General features: G+C 44.4%; 1 protein-coding gene across 4 annotated transcripts in view; it reads left to right on the top strand.

Moving 5' to 3' along the window:
• The window catches only part of ZBTB16 (zinc finger and BTB domain containing 16), a 192,958-nt gene that overhangs the window by 57,400 nt on the left and 121,239 nt on the right, over positions 1-14,319 (top strand). The gene's annotated exons all lie outside the window — the stretch shown is intronic.

The raw sequence follows: 14,319 nt of genomic DNA, 5'->3' as shown, positions 1-14,319 counted from the left end.
ACAGAGAATGAAATGATAAGTGATTTCGTTAGGGAAATTTGGGGGAGGACTAATGGTGGTTTGGGAAGGTGATGGACATTGGGAGTGGTGGTGTTAAACTTCTTCCCCCAGATTCACACAACCCAAGTGTCCAAAAGGAGACTAGCAAAAGGAAGACGTTTTTGTGATCATTTGCTTGACAGTATGGAAATGCAAATGCTCGCTCTTTCTTTCTTTCTTTCTTTCTTTCTTTCTTTCTTTCTTTCTCCACCCTCTTCTCTTTTTTAATGGAGTTTGCCCTTCTGGGTATGGTCAGTGTTCAAAATGGCAACAGCAACAACAACAACAATTTTATTATTATTTATATAGCATATAAAAAGCATAGTAAAACATCAAACATTAAAAACTTACTGGTACAGGGCTGCCTTCAGATGTCTTCTAAAAGTTATGTAGTTCTTTATCCCCTTGACATCTGAAGGGAGGACATTCCACAGGGAGGATGCCACTACCAAGAAGGCCTTCTGCCTGGTTCCCCGTAACTTCACTTCTCATAGTGAGCGAACCACCAGAAGACCCACAGAAAAGAATCTCAGTGTCCGGGCTGAACAATGGGGGTGGATACAGTTTTAATTATTGTGTATATTTATTATGTGTATATTATGTGTATATTATGCATGCATGCACTCCATAAACTCAAGTGGATTGGGAATTCTTAAGAGTACAGTCCCACCGCGGGGCATGTATTGTGTCTCATGCACACATGTGTGACCTCCCCCAGTCTTTGCACCACCATCATGGCTGAGATGTGTTTGGTGGTTTCACCTGAGTGATTTCTTACAACATTCTGTTAACTTTCAAAGGGCAGGTGCAGGTGTAATGCACGGTTAAGGTTTATGTCATCAACACTGACCATAGATGTGGTTAACTGGGTTCCCTCTTTACAATGGTCTGCTAGTTGGCTTCAATCTGTAGTTAAGATGTGGGTGGCCTTTAACACAAACTTGGTCATGGTTGCTATTAAACATGGTTAAGATCAGTGCTGATACTGCTCTTAATCATGGGATGGGCAGCTTTGAGACAGCACTGGATTACTGAACAGAGGTCAGCTGTAACTAGGGTTTGAAGCTGATTAGCAAACTCTGCCTTAAGAGGGAATCTGGTTCCTATGAACTGTGATTAAGGTGAATGCTAAAGCATTTTTTATTCATAGAAGGTCATGTTATTAGTATTATTATTTAAAGACAGTCAACAATGATCAAGGAATTTACATTCCAGAACTTACACGAAGGGATATGCACCCATCAAATTTATTCATGCTCATGTGAGATGGAGGGGAGATTTTTGCTCATGGCACAGCACATGTTCTACATCATGCCAAAAGTCCCAGGATACACACACTTCAATCCCTGGCATCCCCAGTCGGAAGGATCCTCAACCTGAGACTTTGGAGATCCACTGCAAGTCAAAAGAGGCTGCGCTGGGCTAGATAGAGCAAATGTCGGTTCAATATAAAGCAGCCAAATGGAATCTTTGTGATTCTTCTCTTGGTACCTCTGAGTACCGGATGTAGTGGACAAACATCTTCCCCTCATGTGGGAATGGAATGGACCCATGGCTGAGTGAGTGCATATGAAAATGACACATGGAAAAAGTTTAGATCTGTCAATCTCCAGAAACAGGGTACTGGACCTAGATTCTAGATTTTTTTTTTGTTTGTTTGATCCAGCAGGGTACTGCTTTAGCTTTACATAAGAAGCTCCTGAATTTCTTTTATTTTTGGCTGTAACAATTTGGATGATGACTTTCCCCCCTCAAATGTGGAATATGTTGATATATCAGGAAGGGAACGTGCTGTTAGGGAGATCAGGTGATGTGTTTATTTTTAAATTTGGAATTTGTGAACTACTTGCTATTTCTGAATTAGAGGACTCAAAACATCTGAATAATTACAGTTTGCCCCTGGCAGTAGACTTCTAAGGTCATTTTTATCTCTCTTTTTTCAATTGGATCATCTTGTTTTCTGTTTAATTCTTTGGGGGAAGGAGGAAGAGGAGGTTTCTGGGAGGGGAGTTTTAGCCCTTTCTAACCATACGTGATGTACATGTCAAGTCTGCTCAATTTACCCATCAGAACGAGGCCTGGTCCTCTGGGATCAGTGTGTGATTCACAAAAGCAATCTCTCCTTTTGCTTTCATAACTGGTGATGCTAGATTTCCAAAGAACATCTGCGGCAACCTTTGCCAATGTGGCACCCTCCAGATCTTTCGGATCACAACTCCTAGCCAGCACATCTGTCCAAATGGGAGTTGTGGTCCAAAACATCTGGAGGGCACCAGGTTGGGGAAGTCTCATCTAAGAAACTGAATTAGCAATGGTGATTCTAAACAAGAGGGTGCCGTGTGACTAGGAATACTGGAATACATAAACTGCACTTCTGGAGCACCTAATAAAATGCATTAGCACTTAAGCATCGCTGAATCTCCACTTCCATAGCCCAAGGCCTTAGGTGAGAAGAAATTGCTAGTTCTCATTGGCTTCATTGCTTAACCCTTCTGCTACTGCGTTCTAGCTGCAGTTGCACTCAGCAGCAGGAAATGAAGCCTTTGAGAGCTGGCTGAGAATCTGATGAAACAACTCGTTGTCATTTTGGCTTTCAAAGACTTCCAGGATGCATTTTGAGAACTGGAACACAGGAAGGTGCCTTCTATCAAGTCATACAATTCATCATTTTTTTCTCAGCATTGTCTATCATCAGGGCTGGCTAGATGGTGTTGGACCACCACTTCCATCATCTCTGACCATTCACGCTCCTGCATGTGGCTGATGGGAGTTGGAGACCAGCAACCCTTGCAGGGTCACAGGTTCCCCACCCCTTGCCTATGCAACCAGATGATGGTTCCCCAAGGCATTCCCAGACCTAGCATGAGGAGCCGCCAGGAGTAGAACCTGGAACCTTTTTCCTGCACAATCGGTGCTCTCTACCACTGAGTTACAGCCCTTCCTGATCCATGGAGAAATGGCCAAGAACCGCCTGCCCCCCATCATCCTGGGGTTGAAAAGAAACAAAGGGGTCTGCCTTCTAGCTGCTCCCACATCCTCAGATCAGTGTTGATCAAGGTTGTTCTCTCCAGGTACTGCTGGACTCCAGCTCCTATAAGCCCTAATAACCGGTGCCAACAGGAGTGGTAGTCCAACAACGTCTGGAGAGCACAGCATTGGCTCCCCCTACTTTGGGTTAGAATAATGGAACACAGGAAGCTGCCTTATTGTCATGGGATGGCTGGATGCAGAGGAGTGATAAGAGAAACCTGTTGGGGAACCCCCAAGGGAAGAAGGCTCAGAGCCTTGGGATTGGAGGTGGGGTGACGATGGGTGGTCAGAGGGAGAAGAGGGGCAGACTGGGAGGAGGAGGTGTCAGAAACTGAAGAGGCAACAGGACTTAGTGAGCAGGAAGCGTCTGTGACAGAGAGCAGTCCAGAATCAGAGGCAGAAGCAGAGACTGGAGAGGAGGGGGGCCAAGAAGCAAAGATGGGGCAGGCTGCTGAAGAAGTCTTCCCCTCCTGCTGTGACCAGCTCCCCTCCCCGCTGGTCTCCCATCGCCTGCAGAGGTATGAAGAGGGTGGAACAAAGAGAGGCAAGACAAAGGAGCCTAGGATTGCTTGGGAAGGAACTGGGGTATAGCTGTGGGAAAGTAGGGAAATTCAGTCCTTGCAACTGCCTCAATCGGGCAAGATCTATTGGGAAGAGTTGCTGTGCTCACTAGGCCTGAACTGTTTTGTTTCTTGGAATAAAGAGTTAACTTCATTGACACCTTGTGAGTTATTGCTGAACGACTCCCAACATCCTCCCTGACACTTATACTGATTCATACCATTGGTCCATCTAGCTCAGTATGGTCCACACTGACCAGAAAGAAGCTCTCCAGGGTTTCAGACAGGAGTCCTTTCTCAACCCTAGCTGGAGATGCCATTGGGGTTTGAACCCAGGACCTTCTGCATGCAAAGCAGGTGCTCCACCACTGAGCTATGGCCCTTCCCTAATGTGGCACTGTTGTAACCTGGATCAGGGAAGTAAAATACCTTATAAAATGATAAACAACCAAGCAGACAAAAATGGGGTGCCTTTTCCACTTGAGCCTTTGCTAGGAAGATCTGTGGGCTTAGCTTCTCTCCTGCAGATGTGTGTGTCCAACTCTCGTTCCCCAGGGCACAGGCTAGAAAGGGTCTGAGCCATTCCCCTTTTAGCCTTCCTTTCTGAGAAACACCGATGGCTTATTTGGTACCAAGTCTTGTGCATCTGATTGGCAGCCAGTCCTAGAACCCACATGCTTGTTTGCCCACCTGCCAAGATCCTTTCAGGCTGTACACCTTCAGGAATAAATACAGATGTGGAGAATGTGTCTCTGTAAAATTGGCAGGAGGGATACCATTTTTCTTTCTTTAATTCCCTTTGGGGTTGCAAAGATTTGGTGTGTGTGTGGTTCCCCCTCCCTTCCCTGTTGATTCGGCCTTTTAACGCGTTCCTTCGGGCTCTCAAAAATTCTCATTTCAAGGTAACTGAGCAATTAATGAATATTGAACAAAGAAATTTGTTTTGGAACCGGGACATTAGAATACATTAGAAGCAGAGAAATCCAGGCAGCTTTATCTGCTGCATGCCAACTTCTCTCTTTTTTTGCCTCGTGAATAAGGTTACAGTGAGAAAAACAAAGCTCCTCCTTGAAGGGGGGCAGTTCTAGGAGGTGGGTGCCTTTTTCGGTTGCTGCTGGAAGGGTGGCTTATGCAGGCTTGCAAAATCCAAGCATCCCTGTCTAAGGTGCATGCTCCCTGTCTTAAGGCTCATTTCCCTGCTTCCTCAAAACGGACCTTGATGATGAAGTATGATGCAGACAGGAAGCATCTGCATTCTTCCATAGACCAGCTTTGCAATGAGAACCTTCCCTTTGCTCTTTTTCCACTTCGTCAATGCAAGGTTTTTGTTTTTTTTAAGTTCCTTCAGCTGCTTTTCCTTAAAAAGCCCAAAGTGGTATACAGCGGTACCTTGGGTTACATACGCTTCAGGTTACATACGCTTCAGGTTACACACTCCGCTAACCCAGAAATAGTGCTTCAGGTTAAGAACTTTGCTTCAGGATAAGAACAGAAATCGGGCTCCGGCGGCTCGGCGGCAGCAGGAGGCCCCATTAGCTAAAGTGGTGCTTCAGGTTAAGAACCGTTTCAGGTTAAGAACAGACCTCCGGAACGAATTAAGTACTTAACTTGAGGTACCACTGTAAATACATAAGAGCTGGGGGGGGGGAGTAAGAAAAACAAGTACAGCTAAATCTCTCTTCCTCTCCGAGCGATGCTTGAGGAATTTGATCGTTGCTAATTGCAACATGCACAGACCTGATCCAGACCTCTAAGACTAATGGGCAATTTGGTGTTGAGTTGCTCCCACAGCTTTTGCCCTTCCCAAATGGTCCAGTGCAGTTCGTCACTCAACACCCCTCTGCACACACATTTAGAAATGCATGTTTTCCTATGGATTTAAAGTGATGTAGATTGGAGATAGCATGATCCACCCATTCTTGCTCTTTCCTCATCATCCTCTCAGCTTACAACAATCAAAGATAAAACTAAAAAAAAAAAAGCATTTTTGAAAAGGTAATAAATCCAACCGTATGTTTTTCTAAGCCGTTCCATCTCTGTGTGCCCTGCCCACTCATCTGCACCCAGTAATTCCATACGTTTTGACCATAGTGGATAGTGAGAGAAATAACTTTGGTTTTGATGGAAGCTGAACTGCAGCAGAATGCAAACAGCGCTGATTGAGACAAACACAGAGCAGGATGGAAATGGTTGCTTCCATACATCTCTTACCATAATTTGAACATTTTCCCTGGTTATTCTGTCTGATATTTTCTCCCCGCCGCTCTGCAGTAAATCTTTAGCAATCTGCAACGTTGTTATGCGTGCGTCCCTCCCCCCCCAAAAAAAACCCACAGCACTGAGTTTTGCGTTATTTTCTTCTTTTGTAAAACTGCAGCTGACTCCTCTGCCCTGTTTTGGAAGCTCTTATTTTAGTCTCCTATGTTTAGAGGTGAGAAGGCTGCAGTGACGGTGCAGTTGCGAATTATATTTGATACTCAGCGGTGCCTGCCAGAGCTATTTGAGACACCTGGTGGCTGATGTCACTGTTTTGTAGTAAATAATTGCTTTCAAGTTCATCGAAGCAGGGTGGGGAGGGAGGGACAGCCTCTCTGTGCTGCCGCCGCCATAGATAACACAACTAAAAACCTTCTTTGAATGGCCTTGACTCATGCTATGGTCATAAGAACCATAGAGGCCTTCTGGATCAAGCCAATGACCCCTTTAGCATCCTGATTCCAGAGGTTTCAATTTGAATGGCAGTGCTCATTAACTTTGGGCAGGGGGCAGCCCCCTCAAGTGTTTTTTTGGGGGGCAAAGGGACCTCAGCCCCTAGGAGTTGGCTCTTGTGGGTCTGGTTCTGTGTAAAATATCTTCCAGTGTCCCTAATCTCACGAACAGCTCTCTCCAGGGGGGTGGAGCTATGGGAAGCCCTGCCTGCCAGTTTTAGGCTTCAGTTAACTCTTAAGGACAGGTTCACACCATTCCTTTAAAGCAGCACTTCCCAACCTAGGGTCTCCAGCTGTTTTCAGACTACAATTCCCATCATCCCTGACCACTGGTCTTGCTAGCTAGGGATGATGGGAGCTGTAGTCCAAAAACAGCTGGAGGCCCAAGGTTGGGTAATACTGCTTGAAAGCACCTTCAACACAGAAGACTCCCTTGTTGGGCTGTGTATGTGATAAAGGGGAGCCATACTGGGGTGAAGGCATCCTCTTCTATTTGCCCCTGCATCAGTTTCAGTCTGTTGGCTAGCTTTTCTAGGAAGGCTGTTTCCCATACGATGGAAATGTAATAAACAAACAGAAAGAGAACCTACCCAAATGACGCTGGCAAAAAACCCCCACATACACACAACGTATAAGAATACAGTGGTACCTCAGGTTACCGACGCTTCAGGTTACATACCCTGCTAACCCAGAAATATTACCTCAGGTTAAGAACTTTGCTTCAGGAAGAGAACAGAAATTGTGCAGCAGTGGCACGGCAGCAGCGGGAGGCTCCATTAGCTAAAGTGGTGCTTCAAGTTAAGAACAGTTTCAGGTTAAGAACAGACCTTCAGAACGAATTAAGTTCTTAACCCGAGGTACCACTGTATAACTTTACCACTCCCCCCCTCTTTTTTCTCCTTCCCCAGACTTCTGTGTACAACACTAATGTCTCGCATCATATGTAACTGATATATAGAAAAGACTTTACAACCCGAGAAAAGAGACAATTCACGTACTTTTGTAAAGCAAGAAAAGCATTTTTAAATAATAATAATAATAATAATAATAATAATAATAATAATAATCCAAAACAAACACACACACAGAGAGATGACTCCTTACAAAGAATCCTGGGAACTGCAGTTAGTTATGAGTGCTGCGAACTGTATATCTGTGAGGTGGAAACTACAGCTGCCAGGCGTCTTTAGGAGAAGTCATGTGCTTGCAATGAACATTGAATGTGTGTCGAACCCTCCGAAAGCTGGACCCATTGAGGTGCCACCAAGGCCCTTGCCTTACCCCATTTTTATTTATTTATTTATTTTAAATTATTCTTTATTGATTAAAAATTTACTTATCTATATAAACATTGTGTGCTATCGCTTTACATATGAAGAAAAAGAAAATCATATAGAAAATAGAAAATTTCCGAAGGAATAACAAAGAGGGGGGGAAAGGAAGAGAAAATAAAGAAATAACAAAGATAAGAAGTAAAGAAATCAAAAGAGGCAAAGAAAAGACAAGACAAAATTATTTACAAAGTAAAAGTGTACACCTACACAGTCCTTCTCATCCTTCTCATTATACTATAATACAGACTTTTTTTTTTACACAGGTTTATATTGTATAATATCATTTCTACTTTGTATACATTCTTCTTTCTTTTTCTTTACAAATACCACTCAATTTCTGCTAATAGCCTTACCCTATTTTTAACTTGGAAGAAGCTCAGGTGTCCACTCCTGTGGACCCCCGAGCCCCTGTGCCCTCAAACCTATGCATGTTCATTCAGTGTCTGACGAGGGTTTTTGTCTGAGCAGAGGGTCAGTGAATGTGCAAAGTCGGGGGAGCGATGATGTGTCCCTCTCCCTCCTTATGCATTTGTTGTGTGCCCTTTCAACAACCGAACAGGTTGATTCCTAACCCCCCCCCCAGTAATTGTTGCCTCCCCAGGCTCATCTTCTCTGCCCACTCTCTATTCCATTCCCTTTTCTGATTTGCAGGCAATCTATAACGGGGGATTTCTTTCTCGCTGGACTGTTTTTCTGTCTGATGACCTTGGGCATCTACAATATCTGCACTGTAGATGAGATGTGGCGTTGCCGCATGTATCTTGATAAAATGTATCAGTGGATGAATTGATTTTCATATTGATTTACCGGAGCACGAAACGACGCGAGTGGAGCGAGCGAGAGGCAAATCAGACCCCCATCTCCTTAATGGCATCCTCCAAAGAAGTTGCAGAATCAGAGGTGGCGTGCAAAGTTAGCCGTGTCTATTGCAAGACTCCTTGCGGAGTGGAGAGGCCTGTTGCTTTGTTTGGATGCATTCGCCATCTCCATATCAGGCTAGCTTTCCTGGCATAAGCCGTTGCACAGCGTATATGTGTGTGGAGGGGAAATCAGTTATTAAAAACCACAAAACCCAAACATACCCGTTCGCTGATGACATCTCGTACAGCCTGCTGCAATGCATTGCAAGCAAGGCTTTCTTGGGAGACTGTTTGGGGGCCGCAATTCAACCCTCGGCATTAGGAGGTTTGAGGTGTCTGAAACAGGTTGTTTGAAACAGGTTGTTCTAACTTGGAGTAGTTTCCTTGGAAAGAGTAATTCTGGGTTAAGTGGAAGCTACAGGCTGGCATTTTGACCATGGTAGCATTGTGTGAACACTGCAAAAAAGTGGGGCTTCCATGAGCATGATAAATGCTCACCTGGAAGCACCCTTAGACTATAGAGAGCAGATCCCTCTTGCTCTTAATCAACTGGGCTGGCTGCTGGTCCAAAGTACCTGATGATAACCATCAAAGCACTCACTGGGCTGGGATCAAGGCACCAAAAATAAGTACTTCTCCCATGTCAATTTGTCCAGCCATTAAAATCAGCCTCAGAGGGCTAGTCTCTGGTGACCACAGATGTGGCCTTGTCTGTTGTAGCACTCTCATCTTTGGAACCCCTTGCCAAGAGAATTTCTCCCAGTGCCACCCTTCTATTCAGCTATACGCAAGCTGATCTGAAGACCATGGCTGAAGAGTGGTATTAAGTAGTTCTCCACCCACACTGCTCAGAGTTTCTCCTTTCTCGATGAGCTGCTTTCTAGTGAAAACCAAGCAACTTGTCAGGAAAGACATGCAACGACATGGAGTTTGACCATCTCTCTATAAGTAGGTTGCTATCCCTGACCACTGGTCCTGTTAGCTAGGGATGATGGGAGCTGTAGTCACAAAACATCTGGAGGCCCAAGTTTGCCTATGCCTGTTCTATACTGACAACATCTGGGGACCCAAGTTTGGAGAATGCTGCCTGAAAGGCTATGTGCTTTTCCTGTGTTTGCAGCTGAGGGCCCACGTTTCTTTGGCTCTTGTTTTTAAATCTTTGCTTCCTATCAGAAAACTCGGTTGAGTGTGTCTGCTGGACCACAGCCTTGTGGAAACTCCATGGGTGGCCCTCTCTGCAGAAGGGGAGAGATGGAGGAGGTATGTGGTTGTATTTGCAGATACCCTTATATACAGCCTAATCCCTTTCCTTCCCCCCGTTCCCATTTTTATCAGTGCAAACAGTTAACACAAAACTGAAACAGCCAAATTGAACAGCGACGAAAAGAGGAGACATGGCTGTAATTTCCACTCTGTGGCATCTTTTTGTAAACACTTTCTCCCTCCAACCCCCAACCCCCATCCCAGAAGTAAAATAGATATTCTTAAGTATGTGCTCAGTCCAAGATCTAAGCTGACAGCTGATTTAACTTTTATTAGGATAAGTGAGCTTAAGCTAGAGATCTGTTGTTTTTGTACTATGTTGGCACAAATCATCGTAAAGGAAGCCATGAAACCTGATTTCCGTGTTGTATTATATATATATATCTATATATAAAAGAACAAGGGAGTTAATTTTTCTTTGGCAAATTATTGCGTCGATTTATTCATTTTCAAATGTGAACCTAAAACCAGCATGCATAATTTTTTGCTCATTTTCCATTTTTATGCAGGTCCCCCTGCAGAGCCACAAAGGGCCTGCGTACGTTCGCCTGTGGTTCTGTCTCTGATAGAACAACATATTTATAGCCTGATATAAATAAAATCAGAAGGTTCCTATAAAAGTCTGTTTATTACTGCAGTACAAAGTTAGAAAAGGCTTAAGGTTTCGGCTCCTTGGCTCTCACATACTGCAATGAATATTTTATAGGGAAGGAAATACTTAGCGTCTGAATCTTTTTATAGTGCCGCTGCTGCTGTTCGTAGGGCTGGTAACCTTCCAGAACGTGCGCTTTGCATCACAACAGCGCCTTTCGAAAAACATCTGCACAAACACATATATGTGAGTCCATAGCAAACGCTGCTGCTTTTGTGTGTCTTGGGGGATACGCAACCAGTTCAGCTTTAGAGTTGACAGTTGGCCAGTTTGGTTTCCAAATCACCCAGTGAGCTACCTCCTTATTATGGTCCTGAGCTTCTGGGCAGTCCCTCGGTGCATAGATGATGTTTTGGATTCTTCCAGGGCATAGCTGTCAACTTTTCCCTTTTCTTGTGAGGAATCCTATTCAGAATAAGGGGATTTCCCTTTAAAAAAGGGAAACGTTGACAGCTATGTTCCAGGGGCTGCTAGTTCTACCAGCATCTTTCAATGGTATATCAAGATCTAGCTGCAAACTGCCACAAGGGGTTGTAATAGAAAGACAGATTCCTCTCATCCTGGGAAGATCATGATAAGAGCCTGCTGGGGCAGTCCAGTGGTTCATCTACAGATGTCCATCATCTTGTTCTTAGATTCTGTGGAAAACTGGCAAGCAGGACCTGAGCACAAGAGGACTCTCCTCTCCTTTGGTTTCCAGCAACTGGCATTCAGAAGCATTGCTGCCTCTGAACATGGAGGCAGATCATAGCCACCATGGATGGTTGCCATGCGTAGCCTCGTGCTGCATGCATTTGTCCAATCCTCTTTTAAAACCACCCAAGTTTGGAGCCATCACTGCTTCCAGTGGAAGTGAGTTCCACAGTTTAAATATCTGCTGCATGGTGAAATGTACTTTTTCTGGTCTGTCATCATAGCACCCAGCTGAAAGGATGAGAAGTCTCCTAGGAAAGAGGCATATGCCTTCCTTGTTGGAAAGCCAGCAGAGATGTTCTGCAGCGTTGGTAGGGATCCACACCAACTGAGCTGAACTTTGCAGTTCTGTAATAGTAGGTTAAACCACAGAGCCTAGGACTTACCAATCAGAAGGTTGGTGGTTCGAATCCCCGTGATGGGGTGAGCTCCCGTCGTTCGGTCCCAGCGCCTGCCAACCTAGCAGTTCGAAAGCACCTCTGGGTGCAAGTAGATAAATAGGGACCGCTTACCAGCGGGAAGGTAAACGGCGTTCCGTGTGCTGCGCTGGCTCGCCAGATGCAGCTTGTCATGCTGGCCACGTGACCCGGAAGTGTCTGCGGACAGCGCTGGCTCCCGGCCTCTAGAGTGAGATGAGCGCACAACCCTAGAGTCTGGCAAGACTGGCCCGAACGGGCAGGGGTACCTTTACCTTAAGGAATAGACAGGATCCCTTGCGTTGGAAGGTTCAAGAGGCGCGCACCTTGGATTGCAGCTGCCGTGTTAGATTCCCCAAGCAACTACTTAGGATCCTAAGTGCAGAGGTGGCAAGTCTGCCCCCCACTGCCCCCATCTGCGTTTAGCGGCAAATGTTGGAAAGGATTAGTCAGTTGGCTGTAAAATTAACTAGTCCGACAGGTATTTAGTATAACGATGGTGCACCAAATCTGTCAGTTGCCAAATAAACTCCCCCCTCTCCCTCCCTCCTTAACACCCCATGCCCCCCCCCGTAGCTCTATGCGCCTCACGAAGCCTGTGCTGGAGCCCTGAAATGACAAAGCACCCTTTAGTTAATTGCGCGACGGATCGCCCAGAGTTAAAAGTTCTGATTTATATGACTGTAGCTCTAACTGCTCAATAACCCAGGCCTGTAATCTACTTTCATTTCAAACAGAACGGTGATTTATGGGGCGGCATGCCGCTTTAGCTCAGAAATGAGGTGTTCAACATATGCTCTGTTGACATAAATTTGGAATTTATTGCTCTTGTCAAAACTGCCTGTTGGACAAAGGTGCGTATTAAGGCAATAAATGACCGGGAATAGTTTTCTGTCAAATTTCCTAACCATTGTATTCAGTCTGTTTGAGGAGTTGGAGCAGAATTATACACATACTTTCGTTTAAAATAAAAAAAAAATCAAATGTCCTAAAATCTGTACTTCTTTTGGTTTTGCCGAGTCTGCCTAAAGGAAGAGAATCTTTGTGCAAACTCTCAGGCCCTTCTGAATGCCAACTCAGAGTTTTATGCCCTTCCCCCTTCGGAGCAAAGCACCCTTTTCTTCCTCATTAAACAAGAAAAGGGGAGAAAGGAGGGGGGGTCGGAGGGGGAGCTTGTTAAATAAATATACTATAAAAGGTGTTTTTATGTGCGGCTTAAAAAAAAAAGCCGGAGAGTTTAGGGTATTGGGCTGCAAACAAGTACTGTTTGGTTTACAGTGGGTTAAAAGTTGTCACCCATTGTATGCATTTATAAAAATAAAAACTAGTTTTACAAACTGGCTTTCAACCCTTAACAAGGGCCCCACAGGGCAGTGTACAGAAAACAGAGATGGGAGGAGAAATTTGACTCAGTTCACATGTAACGACCAATCTAACTAATTCAAACTTTTAGGAAACACTATGCGAACCCGAAATGTGAACATCCATTGAATTTTGCACTGTTCCAATTTTGCATTGCAGCTCTGCAGCCAAGTGTTGTACAATAAGGCACATACTAGGGGGATCTGTGCATTAAATTGCATATATTATTGAAAATAACATACAGGATGCAGTTTATTAGGGGGGAAATGTAAATATTAGGGGAAATCTGGTTTGGAAAAATGTGTGTATTCGGTAAAATTGCATACAGAAATGTGTATATTAAGAGAGAAATTTTCCCCAAAATGCTGATGGAATTTTCATGAGGACTTAAAAACAATAATAATGTACAAAATTATGTGGAAATGTGGAGAACTCAAGAGTGGGAAAAGGAGAAAACAAAAAAACCCCCAGAAATTCACCCATCCCTAAGAGAAAAGAAACACCAAAGAAAACGGGATGGTTGGTATATCTCCTTGGAAAGAAAGGTCAATAAAGTGGGACAAATGAATGTCCAATTTTCACTGGCCAAAGTAATAGGCCAGGAACCGAGAAAGGCCGGTCAGGGGTGATTTTAGCTTTCCAGGTGCCACCAACATCTATTGCACAACACTGAAAATTCTGAGGTGCTACCTTCTGATATCTTGGGGCCTGCATAGTCAGCTATTCTCAGTTTGTTTCACTGATGCAAGGAATTTTGGTTTTAAAGGCCAGCAGCAAACTGGGGACACTTCTAAACTGGGAACTTCACCAAAGATTTGCATCAGATATCTTTCAAAAACTGGAGCATTCAGACAGACCACTTTTTGTAACCAGCCACTTTTATTGACGTTCCCTTGATGCTTTTAGCAACAGTGCTGCTGCTGCTGCTGTTGTTGTAGTATTAATGTTCATGTTGTACACTGCCTTGCTACATTTCCTATAAAAGTTTGGCTCATAAATATGTAAATAAACACATTTTTGCACAAATGGGGAAAGCCACCGCTATTCTGACACAGGATTGAGAGGGCAGCAAGAGCTCACACTTCCCCTGTGATGGACAAAGTTGGCTCGTCTTAGAAATTGCCCGTGACTCTGACACTTACTGGATGGGAAATGTTTTGCTTTGGGGGTTTGTCTCAAGCAAAAATAGAGAATGCTTTGACTCTGGCTTGCAAACAGGTGGCCGTGGGGAAGTGACCTTTGTATAGTTGCATTCATAATCTGCATTGTCCATAGTACATGCAACAGGTTCTAAGAACAAATGCAGCATAAATTATCCAAAGGAGAGAAAAAAGGTTATACAGTGGTACCTCGGGTTAAGTACTTAATTCGTTCCTGAGGTCTGTTCTTAACCTGAAACTGT

This window comes from Podarcis filfolensis (assembly GCF_964270895.1).
Source record: "Podarcis filfolensis genome assembly, chromosome: 15".
Classification (NCBI taxonomy): domain Eukaryota; kingdom Metazoa; phylum Chordata; class Lepidosauria; order Squamata; family Lacertidae; genus Podarcis; species Podarcis filfolensis.
The sequence above is the reverse complement of the archived record's forward strand: the minus strand, read 5'-3'. Positions and strand labels throughout refer to the sequence as shown.